Source organism: Alexandromys fortis, unplaced genomic scaffold (genome assembly GCF_014885135.2).
Source record: "Alexandromys fortis isolate MF-2015 unplaced genomic scaffold, M_Fortis_MF-2015_v1.1 scaffold_58, whole genome shotgun sequence".
Classification (NCBI taxonomy): Eukaryota; Metazoa; Chordata; class Mammalia; order Rodentia; family Cricetidae; genus Alexandromys; species Alexandromys fortis.
In genome coordinates this window covers 2,128,861-2,149,903 of record NW_026067940.1, presented here as the reverse complement: position 1 = coordinate 2,149,903, position 21,043 = coordinate 2,128,861, and the positions used below count along the sequence as shown (strand labels likewise).

Here is a 21,043-nt window from a genome sequence, read left to right as displayed (position 1 = left end):
TAATTGGTCCTGTTTGCACGGGTGAGAAGGATGCAGCCAGCACTGACAGGAGCTCACAGAGCTGAGGTGGTGTTGCCCTTGTCGAGCGAGGGCACTGTCTTTAGGGAACCCACTCTCGCCCTCGTCCCAGGGAGCAGCTGCAGAAACACACTCGGTCCCAGGCCCAAGTGGAGACTCCTCAGAAGTCATTACATCAGGAAGCCGTCCCAACGTCCATTAACTTCAGCGTTCTTGTTCTTACATGCCTGTTCTGTGCGGGAGGCTACCTTGGGTATTAGTATTTTTGTAAATTCTACCCTTGCCCAGGAAACAGATGGTATGCAGACAAAGATACAATAAACAGGAGGGAGACTGAGTGACTAGGCAGAGCCCTTGGACAGGGACGAGGGTAGGAGGGTGCTGGCTTTGACAGTTTTCAGTTTGGGTAGGGTGGGGTAGGCCTGGAGGAAGTAAGGGAGCACCATTCAGTCCACATCAACATTGGGCAGAGAATGTTCCAAGGAGAGAGAGAGAGAGAGAGAGAGAGAGAGAGAGAGAGAGAGAGAGAGAGAAGTGTGAGCAATGACCCAAGGCCACAGAATTGATTGACGCACTCTGGCGGTGTTGTCACTAAATGGGCGTGCACAGGGAAGAGAATGGAGTAGGGACTGACGTCAGAGATGGGTGGAGTCTCCAGGTCATATAAAGCCTTGGAGATAAAGATAGGAAATGTCTTTGCCACTCATTCATTAATTCATCTGTCACTGGAGTGGACTTAGGGCTGCGAACGCGCTAGGCAAGAACTCTACCACATCTCCAGCCCTGGCTTGGATTTATGACAAGATGGAAAGCCATGAGGAAAGTATGCCAGGGCTTTGCTGTAGTTTGTCCAGGTAATGTAGGCTTAGGCAAGCGGATGTAGGGAGACGGGAGTTAACCTCATGAAGCTGGGCTTTGTAGCGTGGTAACTCGGAACATTGGGGTTAATGTCAGCTGGCTGAAAAGCCAAGAATCAGGCTGGGTTTGTTGCTCAATTGGTGGAGTACCCGTCCAGCATACACAAAGCCCAGGATTTGACCCTTAGGACTGCATAAACCTGAGTGTGGTGGCACGTACCTGTGATCCCAGTATGAGGAGGATAAGAAACTCCTGGACGGCAGGAGAGGGCGGCAGATTTCTGTGAGCTCGAAACCAGCCAGCGACGTGCAGTGAAACCACGGCTTAAAAACAAAATAAAAGAAGACAAAAACAAAAGCCAAAGAAGTTCACAGTCAGCTTTGGCTACAGAGAGAACTGGAGGCTTGCGTGGGGTTCATGAGACTGTTTCCACACACAACAGAAGCATTCCCTTTCTTAGACACATCAGCACACTTCCGGTGGTCAGCTGCTACCTGGGAAGATGGGCACACGTCATTTTCTACCATGACAGAAAGTTCTCATGCAACAGTGCAGTCAGGTCTGGGGACGGAGAGAGAGAGAGAGAGAGAGAGAGAGAGAGAGAGAGAGAGAGAGACTCAGCTTCTCCTCTGCTAAGTGGAAAGCCAAGTGAGGGATCTGAGCAGAGAAGCCTGAGATGTGACCTTTGCAGAAGGTCACTGCTAAGGATAACCCGGAAGGGGCACTGTTCAAAGCAGAGACCAAGGCCTAGAGGTGACTGCACCTCCTGTGCTAAGGGAAAGTTGCTAGGGTTGGGAGATAGTTTGAAGGCAGAATTAGGAGAATTTCTCATGGAATTAATGTGCTCCGTGATGAAAGGTGACAACGTGTTGTGTGGGTGACAGTCAAGGAGGGGAGGTAGAACCCAGACGGGAGAGTTGATCTCAGAGCAAAGGCCAGGAGGGAAGGCAATTGTGGTGGTGGAGAAGTCTACAGCCCTAAGCATCAGGAGCTGAAGGAGAGGGGGGTGTCTTAGAGAGCTGATGGTGGGGGAGAAGCTTTGAAATAGCCACTGCGAGGAGTTAAAGAGAAGAGGGCAATGGTGGCGCATGCCTTTAATCCCAGTACTCGGGAGGCAGAGACTGTTATACCGAGATCAGTGGAGCCTCCCAAAACCAACAAGGAGATGAGTCCCGTACGTAAAAGCAAAGAACCTTTATTCTTACACAAGTAAGAGAACTCAGATTCCCCATATGCCCAATGTATTGGCGCAAACAGAGAGCCCTGAGCACAGTTGGGGTAGGGTTTTTATAATAGCAGAGGGGTTTTGAGGTTCAGAACCCCTGATTGGCTAACATTTGTCTAGGGGTGTCCTGGTGAAAAGCAATGGGTGTGTGCTGGCAGGTGATCCTATCTACAATGGTTGGAACGTTAGGAATTTCCTGTGGATGGTCTGTTTCTGGGTGGAGTGTGGGTGGTCTCAGTTTGTGGTCTTTCTTGGAACCAGGCATTGTCTTAGGGTAAACTGAGACTCAGGTTTACCTTCCGGTTGGTCTATAGGGCCTGTGGCTGGTGTGTACCAAGCTGCCCTGGGTCCCAAGGCAAGCATCTCTCTCTGTGAGTTCAAGGCCAGCCTGGGTCTACGAAGCCAGAGCTGTTACACAGAGAAACCCTGTCCTAGAAAACAAAAACAAACAAACAAACAAAAAAGAATTAAAGAGAAACGTGACACAGTTGTTGGTGTGGTGGCCAGGTGACCATGACCCTGTCCACCATGCTCAGCAGGGCCTGACTGATGGCAAGCAAGGAAGGGGAGAAAAGACGGCTGGGCGACTCCAGGGCTGGAGCTGCTGTCTAGACAGAGCTGTAGAAAATTCAAAGTTGGGCAGTTTAAGGAATTGGCAGAGGGTATCACAGCAACAGACCACCGTGGAGTCTAAATGAAATGTAGGAAAGTGAGAGGAAGCAGAAGTCCAACTGGGCTAAAAGATCTACAGGCTGGTGTCTCCAACATGTCTAGAACATTCCAAGTTGTTCATTGTACAAGTTGGAAGGAGAGGCACTCAGGTGGTCAGAGCCATCCACCGGTGACGACCGGGGAGCTCTTTGACTACATTTTCCTTATAGGCTGACTTGCCAAGTGTGCCGGCTAGTTTTATGCCAACTTGACACAGGCTAGAGTCATCAGAGAGGTGGGAACCATAACTGACAAAACGCCTCCATGAGATCAGGCTGAAGGCAAAAGTGTAGAGCATTTTCTGAATTAGTGATTAATGGGGAGGGTCCAGCCCACTGTGGGTGGGGCCACTCCTGGGCTGGCGGTCCTGGGTTCTGTTAAAAAAAAGCAGGCTGAGCAAGCCATGGGGAGCCAGCCAGTAAGCAGCATCCCTCCCTGACATCTGCACCAGTTCCTGCCTCCAGGTTCCTGTGGATGGTTAAGCCAAATTAACCACTTTCTCCCCAAGTTGTTTTTGGTCATGGTGTTTCATCACAGCAACAGTAAACCTAACTAGGCCGCTAAGGCTTAGAATTCCCTCAGTTTCCAGGCCTGGCACAGCGCAGCTGTGTACCTGAGAACGTGAGGAAATAAACTTGCAGCGTCTGGAGTCTCTGATCTGTGGCTCTGTGGGCTCACACTCACAGGCTGTTCTCCCAAATACCGACCTTCCACCTGAAGAGGAGAGATTAGCTATGTAGATTTTTATTGAAGTCTCTTGGAAAGCCCTCCTCTGGGGCACGTCCTGGAATCTGACTGCAGTCCTCGGAGCGGGTGAGACGGGACTTAGCCACTAGCCCAGAGATGGCTACGTAACTGGACCTTTGCCCACCCTCCCCAGGTCTCTCCTCTCTTCGACACACCTTTCTCTTGCTTTCCTGTGAGAGCTTGATCAGCGGAAATCACAGAGGTCTCAGAATCAGGTGCTGGGGGACCTGTAAATTCCTGTGAACATCTCATTAGAGTAAAGGAACACCCAGCAGAGATTCCCGGAGTGAGAACTGCCCTCCACCCCCATCACTACCCTGCCTAAGGCACAGAGAGAAGGAAGGACAACCTGAGGTAAATTTTTAACAAGATGGGTCCCACTTGAGCTTGGTGAGGTTTAGCAGAGGAAGTGAGTGGTTGGCCGCATTTTAGAAAAATAGCCACACTGTTTGCTAATTTCTCTCCGGAGTATTCTAGGGTCATTCGATTGACCCAACTGCTGTACCTGCTGTTTGAACTGGTGGAGGCTTTTGAGGGACGGAAAACAAAAGAAGGGTGTCGAAATGCAAACAGCTCTGAGCTTCAGTCAGCCAGGCTGTAAAGTAAAGCCGGGCCTGGCATCGGGGCTCCCACCATCCTTAACCGGGACTCTAGAAAAATCTCACAAGATGTATTTCTTTGCATGGATCCCAGGCCTGAGGTAGGTAAGAAAAACAAAAACAAAATGCGAACAAGGCATCTCATACTTGGGAGTGTACTCGGAGCCAGTTGAATAGGGAATTGTTTGTTGTGCTCATCCCCTCCCCCATCTTTTCTGCCTGAATAGATAATCCTTACAAAACGGCTATTCATTCATAGTGAAAATTTCAAGAATTACGTGATACCGACCTTGGCACAAGAAATGGATGGGATGAAGATGGCCTTCTGTCTGCTGTGGCTGACTCATGTTTCGGGGCTTTGTCAGCTAATGGCTATCTTAGGACTAGGAAAAGATTTACAGTGTTTTAATTAGTGAATACATTGAAGGTTACAACCTATAAATAAATGTAGAAAATAAAACATTTTTATAGCTTGCCTTTGTGCACAGATTTGATTTTGCTTGTTTGTTTGCCCAAGGAGAGGCCTTCAGAGTCTAAGACTCAGGTGGGCAGAGCCTAGTGCAGGAGAAAGGTTTTATACCTCATGTGCGGAAGGGGGGGGTGTCAGAAGTTCAAGGTTATCCTTGGCCGAAAAGCAAGCTTGAGGCCAGTTTGGGGTGCATGAGATGCTGTCTAAAAATGAATTGAATAAGTAGATTAAAAAGTACCTGCTGGGACTGGAGATGGAGCTGAGTAGGTAGCATGCCCCTGTAGCATGCAGGAAGTCCTGGGTTCAATCCCAAGTACTGTAAAATACCAGTCAATCAGGCACAGTGACCCTTGCCTGTAATCACAGCGCTCTGGGAGTAGAAGCAGAATGAGAGATCAGTGAGTTCTAGGACAGCCAGAGCTACGAAGAAAGACCCTGTCTCAAAATAACTAACAAAAAGGACCTGATACTGATGATAGTTTTTCTCATTTCCGTGGACCACATTAGCTGCTGTGTGAACCATTATTCTTTGTTGTTGTTGTTTTGAGGTTGAGTCTAGTTATGTAGCCCAGGCTAGCCTTAAAACTCCCAGGGATCCTCCAGTTTTAGGCTTTCCAGTGGATGTCACAAAGGTTACCCAGCTACCAACAAGTTTAATTTTGTAGGGGAATAAAATAAGGCATGAAGGCAGCCCGAAAAAAGAATACTGTATCAGGTTTTATCTGCCAGGTTAGCTTCTACTTGGTTTTGCTTTGAGCCGTCTTCATGGCTCAAAGTTGTTTAGCTCTGTTTACATTTTATTTTATTTCTTTGTTTATTTTGAAACAAGGTCTCACCTGAAACTTGCTATATAGCTAAGAGTATCCTTGAACTCTTGATCCTCCTGAGTCTATTACAGGTATGGGCCCCTAACCTGGATCTTTAGTTTTAATTAAAAGAAAATATTAGAATAAGAAATGTTGGATAATAAAATAAATATGAATGTGGATTTTTTTTTTTTGTTTGGTTGTTTTGTTGTTGCTGAGACAGTGTTTCTGTGTAATTCTGACTGTCCTGGAACTCAGCATATAGACTAGGCTGGCCTCTCATTCACAGAGATAAAGGTGTGCATCAAATCCCGGCTGTAAATGTGTTTTAAAGACTGCATCAAAGACATTCTCAGAAACTTCAATGGTTTTTTTTTTTTAACTAAAGATGCCCAATTTTATCAGTAACCCGACTGTTTTGACCTACTTATTCATTTTTTTTATAAGCTTCCATTTAATTTTAGGCGCTTATAAGTTCTTCAGTTTGTTAATGGGAAGACATGCCATTCATGTCAGTGACTACACAGTAACTTTATTCTGGTAAAATAATCTCTTAAATCCTTATATACACAGTCCTAACTGTTGGCTTTACGAGGTCAGTACCCACAGGCCAGCCTGTGGCTGTCAGAGGCTCAGGTGTCCAAGATAACACTAACTTGAACAAACACACACAAAAGCGAAGGCTTTAGACTCTCCTATGGGCTCTTTAAAAAAAAAAAATCATTAACCAAGTTACATTAATTATAGAAATGGTTCGGTTGTACCAACACAATTTAGCTATGCATTTGCAGAAGGGACAGATGGAGAATCAGACCTTTAAAGTCAGATATTCTTAACTGCCAACTTGCAGGCTGTTTATTTCTGACTGCTATTTTGGATGGGAAAGCATTGCAAGCCGACATTCGGTCCTCAGGCCCCTTAAGCATCACAGCCCTTTAAGAGAGAAGCGCTGTGGGATTAGCAGAGCCAGAAGGCCTTAGGACCTGGACTCTGGGGCCCAAGGTTCAGAGCTCCAATATTGACTCTGCCTGAGTCACCCTGACCCAGGCACCAGGGCTCTCATGTTTCTCTCCGGAGAAGAGCTGAGACTGTGGACTTTTCACGAGCTGCAGAACACATTATAAACGGAGAGGAAAGTGCTGTGCAAACATGTAAATCCCAGGACAATTCAAGGGGTGTATTGTACTGAGAATAAATGACATTTTTGATAATGGGAAGGTGATAAACCTTACGTAGGAATGGGAGCGCTGATCTCAAAGTAGAGGTTTCTGTTTGAAAGTTTACTTTGAGCTGTGTAAATTTGGGTTTGGGCTACTGGTTTGTGCTAGATACTGAATGTCTTAGTATAGTGTGGTTAATTGGCTACCTGATGTCAGACCTCCAGGTGCTTTGGAAGTCTGTATCAAAATCTGTACCAGGCACGTGGCACATACGCAGTGACAGCCCGACTTTTCGAGAGGGAGACTGATGTCTAGATCCACACTGGGCTTGGGCTTTTCTGTTTGTCGTAAATACACCCAGGGGACAAAATGAACACTCCAGGACTTTAGCGGGTGGTGGTGTACTCTTTCTTGGAATCCTAGAGTTTGGGAGACTGAAGGCCAGCCTGGACTCCGCGGTAAAACCATGTCTTTAAAATAAATAAATTTGGGGCTGGTGCTATATATAGCTCAGTGATTAAGAGCGTTAGCTACTCTTCCAGAGGACCCTAGTTCAATTTCTAGCACCCACATGGTGGCCCCTGGCCCGTAAATCCACTACCAGGGGATCCAATGGCCTCTTCTGTCCTCCTTGGGCACCAGGCACACATGAGGTACACATGTGTACATGCAGTCAGAAAGCCCATGCATATAAAATGAAATAAAATACTAAGACAAACACATGCATAGATAGATGAAAAAGGAAAGTCTCTAATGAAAGTTAAACATCAGTTGATTGACAGGGCTAGAGAGATGGCTTAGCAGTTAAGAACATGTGTTGCTCTTCCAGAGGTCCCAGGTTCAATTCCCAGCACCCACGTGGCAGTTTGCAACTGTCTCTTACTCCAGTTCCAGGGCATCCAGTGCCTTCTCGTGACCTCAGTGGGCCCTGTGTACATGTGGTACACATCCATGCATGCAGGCAAAGTACTCATACACATAAAACAATAAAATAAAAAATAAACGTGGTGATGCATGTCTTTAGTTCTAGCACTCAGGAGGCAGAGGCAGGCAGAGCTCTGTGAGTTTGAGGCCAGCCTGGTCTACAAAGTAGGTTCCAGGACAGCCAGGGCTACACAGAGAAACAAAAAATAAAACAAACAAAAACCCAAATGAGAGAGAGAGAGAGAAAGTATTTGAGATAACCATTTCTCTCCTCAGTTTCCCAAGATATTTTCAATAGCAGCATGCGTGTGTGTGTGCATGTGTGTGTCTTTGCGCGCACGTGTGTGTGTGTACATATATATATAGACCATGGTATGAAAATAGAGAGTCGGACAACATATGGAAGTTGTTTGTCTCCTTCCTTCTATCTTGTAGGTCCCTGGTTCAAACTCAGGCCATCAGGAAAGATTCAGTGAACTGTCTCACGGTCCCCCAGTCTTTTTTGAATTGTGATTTCTTGCTCTTTATTACTGTGTCATGGATACAGAAAACATTTCTGAAGAACTTTGTTTTTCAGCTCTTTCAATGATACAGTCAGCTGTCCCCACTTCTCAGAGCCCATGTACAGTTTGATGGGTCCTTGTAAATATTATATACACACACACACACGCACACACACACACACACACACACACACACGGTCAATGAACTGTTAAACGGCTTTGAGTATATATAGGAATGATTTCATATACACCTATTACTCTGTGATTTTCTCTCTCTCTCTCTCTCTCTCTCTCTCTCTCTCTCTCTCTCTCTCTCTCTCTCTCTCTCTCTCTCTCTCTCTCTCTCTCTCTCTCTCTCTCTCTCTCTCTTTATAAGGCTGGGCTTCCCGTAGTCCAGGTTGGCCTTGAACTTCAGAACACACCTCTTGTGGCTACACCCCAAGTGTTAGATTACAGGTATGCACTACTACACCTGGTTCTTAGTTTCCTTTTAACATTGTTAACATTTATCCTGTTTCTGTATGTGTATGTGCACATGTCCACATAGGCCGTTGCTATTTGGTTCATGGTATAAATACATTTTATTAATCAGGCCACTCATTGGTAGACATGTGATTCCTTAAATCTTCCTACTGTGGGCAGTGCTTGTGTTATGTGTGCATATGAGAACGCTGCAGCCAGTCACTCATGTGGCTCTTCAGGTGTAGAGCGCTCATCCTGAATATGCACATTTAACTTTTAAGAGATGTCATTTGTTTGCTCGTTTTTGAGGCACGGTCTCTCTAGGTAGTGGAGCTCACTCTGTAGACCAGGCTGGCCTCAAACTCCCAAAGACCCACCTGCCTCTGCCTCCCGAGTGCTGGGATTAAAGGTGTGCACCACCATTACCAGCCGACATCCTTGGCCTTTTAACTGTTTGGACCAGCTCTCTCAATAGTTTGGAATGCTCCATCAGACAGCTTAGTTTTCATCAGTGCTGGAATAGCGAATGACTTTTCTTGGGCTTTTTTGGACTGTCTACTCTGCCTTGTTCAATAACAGGGCCAATACTTTGTAGGCCCCGCCGTGCCCAGTGGCTCTCACTTTCTCTGTGGTCCACAGTGTGCCAGGTCATTTGCAGGCCTCCCATTTCACCTCATCTATCCATGCCCAGCTGGACCAGAATGAGTGGTCCACTGTTTTCTCAAACTCACATCTCACTTTTTGCCTCTGCAATCTGATCATGTTCTTCTACATTCCTTTATTGAGTCAATAAATATATATTGAGCCCCTTTCTACCGGCCAGGTGCTGCGAAGGGAAAGACAACATCTTTCCTGGAGTTTACAGTTATTGGAGCGTACAGGTTTGTTTTTTTTTTTTTAATTTTTTAAAAAAAAATGTTGTCACCATTTGCCTGCATGCATGTCTGTATGAGGCTGTCAGAAGCCCTGGAACTGGAGCTACAGACACTTGTGAACCATGTAGGTGCTGGGATTTGAACGTGGGTCTTCTGCAAGAGCAGCCAGTGCTTTTAACCACTGAGCCATCTCTCCAGCCCCAGGAACATACATCTTTTAATTGCAGGTGGAGTTGGGTAAAAAAGACACCTGTATAAAAACCCTGAAAAAGACAGTTTTCCACAGTTTAAAGTATGCCAAAGTGAAATATCAGTGCTGTGAAGTGGGGTCTGGGCGTGTTGGTGGCAGAGGCTGTGAGCCAGTCCAGGTGGGAACATTAAGGACTGGGTTCAAGGAAGGCTTTCAGAGATTCTATTCCTCCCGCGGGTGGCAGTGTGAGGCTCATTCACACCAGAAGTGTTTCTGAGCCTGAGCAAGTGCAGATGCCTCCCGCGGAATGGCCTCAGTGTGCTGAAGAACAGAGCAGCCCTTGTGGCTGGGTGGTCAGCAGGGAGAGGGATGGAGGCTGTGGAAGCCAGAGGAGAGCTCGGCTGTTCTCCTAGGGCCCGGCCGAGGATCTCTTGTGCATGAGGTGAGGCAGCCCCTCTTCATAATCGTGGGGAGAGGTCCAGCAGATCCTCAGCTTTTACCACAGAGCACCTAGGGATCTTGCCTTGCTGCTAGCCAGCTTGCTTTTATCTCTTTGTTTTGATTCTGCCTCTTGAAGGACAACACTTCAATTGTCTAGCAGAGGAAGGTCGCGGCCAGAAAGGTAGAACCCAGGAGCTGCTCGTCCTGTCTGTCTGCTGGGCTGCTGTAGGAGGAGGAAGTGAGTGTCAGTGAATAAACACGGCTGGCCGTGGAGTCTCTGAGCAAATTCTCCCAGATAAGACAAATTGCCTTCCGACTGTAAGATGACTAGGGGTTTTCCTCTCAGGATCCCAGTTTGTGGACTGCCAGCTGACATGCCCTCTGTCCAGGCTCTGCTTACCTGGAGCTTCAGGCTGACATTGTCATGCTGGGAATAGATCAAACCCAGAGCCAAACGCACGGCATGAAAGTGCTCTACCCACTGAGCTGTCCAGCCGGACATCAGATTTCTTTTTCCAAGACAGGGTTTCTCTGTGTAGCCCTGGCTGCCATGGAACTCGGTGGACCATGCTGGCCTCAAACTGAGAAATCTGCTTCCTGAGTGCTGGGATTGAAGGCGTGCAGGGCAGCTGCCACCACTGCTCTGCTGAGGCTAGCATGAAGTCATGATGTATTATCTGTGATGGATTCTGTCCCCAGAGAGACCAGCCTATGAAGGTATTGCTGCGTGCCAGAGACGGTGGCACGTGGGGTGATATCTTTTTCTCCCCAGGATTGTCTTTGGGTAGTGTGTTAGACCTGTCTTACAGATTAAAAAAAAATCAAAAACCAAGAAACCCAGAGTGTCACAGAGGGCCTTCCTTGTCCCCAGGTCCCTGAAGGAACAGATAATGAAGCTGGCATTTGTAACTCTGCGTTTTGCTTAATTCTCTATGAGGCCACCACCCTGGAAGTAACCCTACACAGCACTGCTAATATGTCCAGATAGTGTTCCAGGGTGAACTTGTTTTAAGCATTTGTTACTCACAGGGCAGTCTGTGAGCTCAGGTTCTGTCTGAGGCTCTTTCCCCAGCTTAGCTAGCTGTTGGGTAAGGTGCTCAGCAGCTCTAAGACCAGTTGTGGGATTTCTAAGGTGGGGATCGTGACAATCCCTACCTTGCTGGGTGGTTAGGATTAACTAGGAACACACTTAAGGCTAACTAGGAACACACTTAAAAGGCTTACGTGAGCCCTCAGTTAATGGTCCCCTAATCTCAGGTGTCAGCTCAAATGTTGCCTGACCCCCAGGGCTAGTGTAAGTACCGCCCCCCAGGTATTCAGCATCTCTCCTCTCTGCCCCTTTCTCTCATAGGTGTTTCCCAGTGCTCAGCACGTGAGGTCCACTGACTGATTCTTTCCCCGTGACAATGGGAACTTTCTATCGATGGCCTTTGCGTTCTGGATTCAGGCCCCAAGGTCGTGCCTGGCGTGCAACTGACTGTTTAGTGGCTCTCTGTGTTCCTGACAACCTTGAGATAGAACTTTTCATTCTGGACAAAGCAATCGCCATTCTGCTTCCCCTGGATGTGCCCTGTGGATTGGTGTTCCCTGTGATTCTCTGCCCCGCACCCGTGACCCCGGGCTTCAGATGGGATCGCGATTAAATCCTAAAGGTGTAGTCTGACCTCTTCTCGGCTGCATTTGTTTGTTTGTTTATTTTTTTTTTTTTGTTTTTTTGTTTTTTTGTTTTTTGAAACAGGGTTTCTCTGTAGCTTTGCCAGGCTGGCCTCGAATTTACAGAGATCTGCCTGCCTCTGCCTCCCAAGTGTTGGGATTAAAGGAGTGCACCACTGCCCGGCTTCGTCTGCATTTCTAGCTATCTTCAAGAGTTAGAAATTTTGCACAACTCTGTGAAATCAAACTCATGCCTCTTCTTCCAAGTCAGCTCCTCCTCTGGTGCCTCAGGCTGACTGGTGAAGTGGGCCTGGGAGCCAGCCTGCATTCTCTTCCTCGTGGGCCGCCATGTTGTCGCCACTGCCTGTTCCGGAGAATCTTGTGCACAGGAGCCTGATCTCATTCTGTGATACACAGTGACCTGGGAGGCAGATTCCTTCCATAGCAAATAAACAAGGTGAGGCTTTAGAGAAGTTAGAGGCTTACCTAACTGCCAGGCAACCCAGCGACCTCCAAAGCGCCCAGGTAGCAGGCCTTAGTCTGGCATCAGGCTTGTCTCTTCTGCAGGACTGCCATTCTTGGTCCCCCTTTTGCATCTTTATGCCCTTGTGTAGTGAGCCGTACCCAACTGGGTCTGCTCCTGGCCCCTACCTTCATCCACTGCCCCACATGCCCAGCTGCACCCAAGCCTTGCCAGTCTCTTGTCAGAAGACCCTGCACACGCTGCCAGGTGCCCACAATGTGCTTTCTTCCTGCTTAGTCGACCCTCTCTGGTCCTTCCACATTCGGCTCTGCAGCAGCGTTCAGAGAGCATCCCAGATTGCTACTCCCAGTCTGGGTTCCCTTTAGTGTTCCAAGCCATCATTCACGAGAACACATTTCTGGATCTGAACATTTACCCAAGAGCATCCTCCTGGAGATGATGCGATAGCTAAAGGAACACATCCAAGAAAATGCCCTTGCCTCTCCTTGGCCCTGTGAGGCTCCCGGCAAGGCCTTCTAAGGTCGGGAGCCATCTGCCTACACTTGGCATGCTGTCCAATGTGCTCAGTTATTTGTTGAACGTATGAAGGTGGTGAAGATTTCTCTGTTGTTAGTAAGGTTGGGTTTCTTTCTTATCTATCTATCCATCTATCTATCATCTATCTGTCTATCTGAGCCAGGGTTTCTCTTTGTAACAGCCCTAGCTCTAGCTGTCCTGAAACTCACTTTGTAGACCAGGCTGGTTCCCAAGTGCTGGGATTAAAGGCGTGCGTCACCACTGCCCGGCTATTAATTTATTATTTTTTTATTGAGACAAGATCTTATGTATCCCAGGTTGGCCTTAAACTGGCAATGGGGATGATCTTGAACTCTTGACTCTTCTGTCTCCCTGGTGCTGGGATTGCAGGTATATGTCACCACACCTGGCTTAGTTAAAGCTGGGGATCTAAGCCAGGGCCTCACGCATGCTGGGCCAGTACTGCCACCAGGAATCAGTGTATAGCAGGAGGCCCCCTCAGTTTGTTTTACTTCCCGGAGCATTTCCCCCAGCCTCTGTGTCCTTATCTCTGATGGGATAATAGTAGCTTCTTGCAGGGCCTGGTGGCTGAGAAGATTACGGGAGTGAACTAAATGAGGGAAGTCAGCACACAAGGCCTGGCGCAGAAGCTTTGTCACAGGCACAAAATATGTGTGACTCATAACTAAAAACAGGAACTGGGCAGGCAAGGTCCTATTCTACAATAGCCTTAAGGTTAGGATTCCATTGGGGATTTTTTTTTAAATATGTATTTTTATTTATGTGTACACGTTTGTGTCTGTGCGTGGGTTTGTGCACGTGACTACAGCACCTGTAGAGGCGGAGCTTAGAGGCGGTTGTTAGCAGCCAGACAAGGGTACTAAGGGAACCAAACTCACATTTCTCCAGACTCCCCTAACCTGGCTTTTTAATTTTTATTTATTTATTTCCTTTAGGCAGGGTCTCAGCTATATGCCCTGGTGGGCCTGGAACTTACTGTGTAGACCAAGTTGGCCTGCAACTCAGACTGACTCTGTTTCCTGTGTGCTGGGATTAAAGGCAAGAATCGCTGCATCTGAATTCTCCAATTTCTCTTGAAAGAAAAAAAGTTTTTGAGCTGGGCATGGTGGCACATGCTTTTAATTCCAGCAGTTAGGAGGCGGAGGCAGGTGTGTGAATTAGGAACCAGCCTGACCTATATGGTGAGTTCTAGGCCAACAAAAGGCTACATAATGAGACCCTGTTTCAAAAAACAAAACTTCTATTTTTATATTTGCCTATTTTGTTGGTGTGTACGTGGGGGAGCACAATACCTGAAGGTTAGAGGACAATTTATCGGAGTTCGCGCTCTCTTCCCACCATGTAGGTGTCCAGGGACTACACTGTCTTTTTTCAGGCTTGGCAGCAATCACCTTTACCCACCGATTCATTCCACCAGCCCTCATGGGGGGAGTCTAAGAGTTTAGCCAAAGGAGATTATTATTGGCACCTGCTTTGGTGTACAAGGCCTTGCCGAAATATTAACCTCCGACTTTGTCCAAGTGTGTCACCGCTGGGCTGGTTCACTGCTAGTCAAATCCCAAGCCCAGGGTGTGCGCCAGAATCACCTGGTGAGTATTTTACGGATTACAGGTCGCTGCCCCGAAACTCTCCTGAATCAGAATTCGGAATGATAAATGTACCCTTCCAAGCGGGGCCCCCGCGGCTTTCAGAGTCAGCAAGGTTGGGAGCCCCAGGTCCACAGACCACTCAAAGAGCAGGCGCGCCACACGGAAAAACTTCTCAGCATTTTTTGATGAGAGAGAGAGAGAGAGAGAAGAGAGAGAGAGAGAGAGAGAGAGAGAGAGAGAGAGAGAGAGAGAGAGAGAGAGAGAGAGAGAGAGAGTTCTCAGTGCTTTCTCCTTGGTGGGCGAGGGGATCAACGACTCCAAACAACGGGCGAGAACAGGAGCAGCCCGCACCAGCCTTCCCACCTGCTTTTTGCTTCCTGCAGTATTTTCCCAGGTCCTACTGCGGCAATTTAAATGCTAATATGGAGTTAAGCACAGCAATCCGAGAGAATGAAATGTTTATATGTGAGCCTTATTCGTCCTAGCTTTCTCTAGTTTAGTGGGGTCACATGTTTAAATTCTTTGACCTTCCAAACTTAAAAAAAAAAAATCTCATTTTGTTGTTTTCTCAGCAGATTTTGTAAAAAGGGGAGGAAGGCTCCCACCCCTGAACCTGAAGCCTGCGATTTCGATGTGCTGAGTCAGAGCCCGCTCAGGGTCAGACACTTTCACCCCGGAAGAGCCCCGCGGAGCACCACGGCGGGGGCAGCGGCTGGTCTGGTGTTTTCTGAATATGGATGAGAAGACTCCAGATGAGACAGGGTATATCTTATGCGCTAATGTATTTCTACGTTTAAGCTAGCGTTTAGTGACTTCTAGCTGAGCAGAAATCGTCTTTCGGGTTGGTGAGTGTTGGTCAACAGTATTCCTTCCAGGGGCTGGAGATGGTTCAGCGCTTAAGAGCACCTGGGTTCAATTCCCAGCACCCACCCAGACTCACAACTGTAGCTCCAGTTCCAGGGGACTGGGCGAAGTCTTCTGGCCTGTGCTGGCGCTAGGCATGCTTGTGGTACACAGACAAACATGCAGGCAAAATGCCCATACATCCCTAGAAAATGAAAATAAATATGAATGCCAAAGCACCGGCTTGTGGTGTGTAGAGGTGAGACAGTCTCTACTGTTATTTAAAAGATTCAGTTAAGATTCTCAATTTAGTTTTAAAAAGCTAGTAAGAAAGAAAAAAAAAAAACATATAAGGATAAACCAGGCCCTAAATCAGCTCAAGTTTTAGGAAGTCAGTTTTTCTATTTTGAACATGCCCTTGAGTGGACTGGAGACATTAGGGCTGTGTTAATGGAGGAAGTGTTGAATGGACTGGAGAAGGTACTGCTGTAGGGGGCGCAGGGCAGCGGCAGGGTGGGGGTGGGGAGGGGAGATAGAGCAGGAAGCTACAGTTTCCTTAGAATCAGGTTTGTAGGAATTGTTGAGAGGTAGAGAGCAGAGATAAGAGCGCAGAACTGAGCAATCTGGCTGGGAGGGGAGGCTCATTCCTTTCTTTAATCTTAGCACTTGGAGGTAGAGGCAGGCGGCTCTCTTGAGTTTGAGGCCAGTCTGACCTCCAAAGTGAGTTCCAGGATGTCCAGAGCTACACAGAGAACCTGTGTCTCGAGAAGAAACAAACAAAGACTGGGCAATTTGTATCTAGAATGACTGTATTTTTTTATATATATATAACAGAAGTGTTTTGTTTTCTCCCTAAGCCTTTGGGGTCCCCCAGGAGGAAGCCAGGGAGCTCAGTTAACACTGTGCCTTCCACAAGTTGGAAGGGCAGCAGCCCTTCCTGAATTCAGCCTGCTTCGAGAGTTTGGGAACAATTGATCTCTCCCTGCACTGCTTACTGAGAACTGCAGTCCTTGGACCAACCAGTGCCTGTGACGGATGATGGGTGTCTACATCCTGTGTGCCAGCAACTGCTGGGCTCTTTGTGTCTCCTTCATCCTAACTGTGCCCCGTCATGGAGGAACTGTTGTTCTCCAGGATCTCCGAGCAGCTGAGCATTCCCACAGCGCTTGGAGTTGGGGAAGAGTGGGACTCTGAGTGGGGTCGAGCACCTTGTGACTAAGCGCTCTGGAGGCTGCCTCCACACTCATAAAAGAGACTAGTCACCGGCAAGTCATGCTAAGTACAGGAAGAATGTCACTGGCTGAAGTTCTTGCTTACCCTGTGAACAATGAAGGGGAAAGAGGTGGGGTAGGGTGGGAAGAGAGGGCAGAAAAGCTGTGTGTGTGTGTCTGTGTCTGTGTGGCACAGAGAGACTCAGAAAGATTTCAAATAGTTCCCTGTGAGTAATACCTCCATATGAAAATGAAAGGACTTAGCCATCCAAGATCCATCATGGTCTTTACCTAGTTATATTGATGCATATCAGAGAGTTGGGCTTTTAAAAAACAAAGGCAGGGCCAGTCAGATGGCTCAGCAGGTAGAGGCACCTACTGCCTGGCCTGACTACCCACGGTCTGTCCCTGGAACCTACACAGTGGGGAGAGAGATCTGATGCCTGCTGTCTGCTGATGTCCACACCTTGCTATGAAAACACCCCACACCCCCTTCACTAATAAATAAATGTAAAAGAAAACTAAAGACAAACTCCAGCCCCCTAAACTAACTTCTATTTGTTATTCTACCTGTGACTAGAGCTGGAAGGGGCCACGTGTGCTCAGGAGAGAACAGGGACTTTCCTGAGGCAGGACAGGGATCAGAGCTACCCAGCAGGGAGGCACAGCACACCTGAGCTGTAGTCCTAGCCTGCAGAGTGAATTTTCTGTTCCCACTTCCCAAGAGGCTGAGCAGTGGGGAGGCACCGTGCAGAGAATGGGGGTGCTCTGGGACCTGGGGCCAAAAGCTGGGGAGAAACCGAGACTACAGCAGCCCCAGGAAGAGGAGACTAGGAAATGGAAAGGGTGGAAGACATTGCCTCTGGCCAAGCCTAGGAAGGGAAGAAGTGTTCTGAGTGAGTGAGGTGGAAAGAAGGTGAGGTCCGAGGTTGCTGGTCAGGCTGGTTAGTGACCAGTTTCTTGTGCTATGGCCAGAACCAGGAATTATACATGCTGAGCAAGGGCTCTGTCCCTGAACTGTCCCCCTGCCCCACTGGTCAGCACCATTTTAGGGACTTGGTATTTTTTAAAAACTTTAATAGCATTTATGAAGGGCTAGAGAGATGGCTCAGTGGTTAAGGGCGTTTGTTGTTCTTGTAGGGCACCTGAGTTCAGCTCCTAGGACCCACAAGGTGGCTCAGGACCTCCATAATTCCAGGTCCAGGCCATCCAATGGGACAAATAATTGAGGTGTCTATTTAACCTATCAGAGCGGACCTGGCCATCAGGTTCTCCCAGAATCCCTTAGTCTCTAACCTTTTACAGGATATGGCTGGCATACACCACCCATCACCAACTCTCCAGCCCAGGGGCTGGGCTGCCCTCATATAATCCAGACATTTTGGTTATCTTCCCCCGTCCCGTCCTGTGCTCTCCTCCCCTGCTTTTTTTTTTTTACCTTTTGCTCTCTTGATTGCTATACCTGGTTCCTGTCTCTCCCCTCTCTCTTTCCCTCCCCTCTCTCCTCACATGGTTCAGGGTTATGTTTACCCCGGACCCCCCCCCACCTCCATGTCCCTATGTCCCTGCCTCTGCCCACGCCCACGCTTTCCCTTTTACCCGCAATAAACCTTCTCCTCTGCCATGCCTAGGAGCAGCCATGTCCTTCCTTTTCATTTCCTTTCTTCGTTCAGTTACTGTGAGAAGTAATTGAACCCCAGGCATGCATGAGGTACAAAGGCATATATGCAAGCAAAGCAGCTCTTACCTACATACAATAAACGAATATTTAAAAACCCATGTGTGTGTGTGGGAGGGGGCGTGTGGACTCAGAGGACCGCCTGCAGGAGTGAGTCCATTCTGTCCATCCCCCTCTCTGAACACGCTGGGAGGACACAATGTTACAGAGGTCGAATGACCGCACTGGGTGTGGGAACTTGTCTCAGTGGGTAGGAGTGTTTGTCTCATGACACGGGGTCCTGAGTTCAAATCCCTGTACCCACGTGCAAAGCTGGGCAGAGCTGTGTGTACTGTAACCCCAGTGCTGGGGGACAGAGAGGGGTAAATGGGGGTGGCAGGAAGGCAGGTGCTTGCTGGCCATCCAGCTTACGAAATGCCAAGCTTCAGGTTCATCTAGAGACTCCTTCTAAGAGTGCTGGAGGATGTCACCTGATGGCCCCCTACGTCCTCCTCTGGCCTCCAGAGGCACATTCACGGGTAGCCCCGCCCCCACATGCATGCATTCCCTCCCTCCCTCCCTCCCTCCCTCCCTCCCTCCCTCTGCTCTGATTACTGTGAGAACCCAGGCATAGTAGCTCATCGCTAGTATGCCTAAATCCGAGATGCTGAGGCAGGAGGATTGTTAATGAACTCCAGGCCATCCTAGGCTACAGAGTGAAACCCTACTAATTTTTTTTAAAGGTTTATTTATTGTTGTTTTATGTGTGTGAATGATTTGCCTGCATATGTGTCTGTGTGTGCTTAGTTCCCATGGAGGCTAGAGGAGGGTGTCAGATCTCCTAGAACTGGAGTCTTGGTCGGTTGTGAGCCACCATCAGGGTGCTGGGAACGGAACTCAGGTCCTCTGAAAGAGCAGCCCGTGCTCTTAACTGCTGAGCCATCTCTCCAGCCACTGAGACCCTATTTAAAACAAACTAAACTGAAACAACCATCCTCCCCCAACACCGCCACCGAAAGAAAGCAAGAAAATGAGACACTGTAGAAATCTAAAAAGGTGCGGGCTTCTGCCCAGGGCTCCTGACCACGCAGGGCAGCTTCTGGGCCGGAAGTTGTGTTATCCTTGGCGGGTGTGGAACTGGGAGGAAAGGAGAAATCAAGACCTGACTCTAGTTCTAGCTTTAAGCATTTGGTTCGGGAAGAACGCCGAGAGTTCAGGCCCACCTGGATCCACTCAGTATCCATGGAGACGAGCACGGGAGGCCTTGCGATGACTCACGTCGGAAACCACCAGCACGTAAATAATTAGAGCCCGAGACGGAGATGATAGAGGGAGTCCTCGCTGAGTGATAAGAGCCGTCAAGGGACCGAGCGCTGAGGCACACCAGGGCGCCATGTTCTAGAAGAGGAGGGGTCGGTAGACCGTCTGGAGGCAAGGCATCCGACAGCCATTTTGGGGGGTTTCACCAGGCTGCTAAATGGTGGGGGAAGAATCTAGGTGATTAAAAGAATGAACGAAAAGACCCAGAGCTAGGGAGGAGAGAGGAGGTGCAGGGAGTTGAGGAGGGGAGAGTAGGGTGTGGCTGGAGGTGACTCTCCCCTGATTGCCTACAATTTACTGATGTCTTCCCTTTGACATTTCCTGCCTAGCTCCTCTGCAAGGCGGGCCACATAATGCCCTTGAGTGAGTGTGTGCTGCGTGAAGGAAAGGCTTGCTGAGGTCTTTAACTTACTGCCTGCTAACACTGCGTATATTATCTGTCTTTACATATGGTGCTCTAAGAAGTACATGGTGGAGGGGGCTGGGGAGATGGCTCAGCAGGTATAGGGGATGGGGGCCTAGCTCAGCAGGTAGTACGTGTTGTGTCCTGAGGACAGACATAAGGAGGGGCACATTGGTTCGTAATCCGTGTGTTTAGTGGAGACAGAAGAATCTCTGGAGTAGATCCTCCAAATATTAATGCTGGCTTGAGAAGGTGACTGGAGATGAGGGACGCTCAACATGCCTTTTTCCAATTCAGGCAGCTGTTGCTTTCAACCCATTGGAAGAGGTGGCATTGCAGAGCCGTGGGAAGGCTGTGACCTGTGAAGGAATTGAAAGTGTGTCTGACATTGTCATAGCTGTGATGCTTCCATTCCTTCCTGTGTTCTTTAGCTCCTCAGTCCTGACGTCTGTAAGTGAAATTTCTGACACAGTTATGCCAAATGGTATTCTAATAATCTCTCCAGAGATGCATCCACTTGCCATAAAAAAATGTGCCGAGGTCAAGTTAGCTCATTAAAGAATGCATTTTGCAGGCGGTGGTGACACATACCTCACCTTTCACCCCAGCACTTGGGAGGCAGAGGCCTGTGAATCTCCATGAGTTTGAAGCTAAAACCTGGTCTACAGAGTGAGTTCTAAAACAGCCAGGTCTATGTTTCAACCTGTGACAGCCAGGTTTGGAGAAACCCTGTCTCAAAAAAAAAAAAAAAGAAAGAAAGAAAAAAGAAAAACCAACAAAGGAAGGAAGGAAGGAAGGAAGGAAGGAAGGAAGGAAGGAAGAAAGGATCGAAAAGAATGTGTTTCTCAGGCTAGGGACTGGCTCAGTCTGTGAAAGTACTTGCTGTGCAAACCTGGTGACCTGAGTTCAGTCCCCAGAACCTATATAGAGATGGAAGGAAGAAGTAACTCTTGAGATTATTCTCTGGCCTCCATCCTCCACATGTATGCCAAATCACACAAGCACCCTTCATACGCAACATGCACAAATATACAATAAAAAAAAAAAACTAAAAAAGATTTCTCATTTGGGAGGCAAAAGCAGACAGACCTCTCTAAGTTCAAAGCCAGCTTAGTATATAGACCAGATAGTGAGTGAGTTCCGGGAGAGCCAGGGCTACATAGAACCTGTCTCAAACAAACAAAAAACAAATGAGCATCTCACAATACCTCTTTCTAAACACATACACACACACACATGTATGTATGTATGTATGTATGTGTGAGTGTGTGGGTGCTTGCTTTGATGTCAAGGATGAAACCCAGGGCTTTGTGCATGCTGAGATAGCTTGATAGCTCCGAATGGTACTCCCAGCAGAA

The 21,043-nt window shown here is 48.0% G+C and overlaps 1 long non-coding RNA gene across 1 annotated transcript; it reads left to right on the top strand.

The window, feature by feature from the left end:
* Positions 1-4,162: 4,162 nt before the first annotated feature.
* LOC126504968 (uncharacterized) lies at positions 4,163-11,586 on the top strand. Its single transcript, XR_007592770.1, has 3 exons — positions 4,163-4,259; positions 10,125-10,226; positions 11,340-11,586. It is a non-coding gene; the product is annotated as an uncharacterized lncRNA (long non-coding RNA).
* Positions 11,587-21,043: the final 9,457 nt, after the last annotated feature.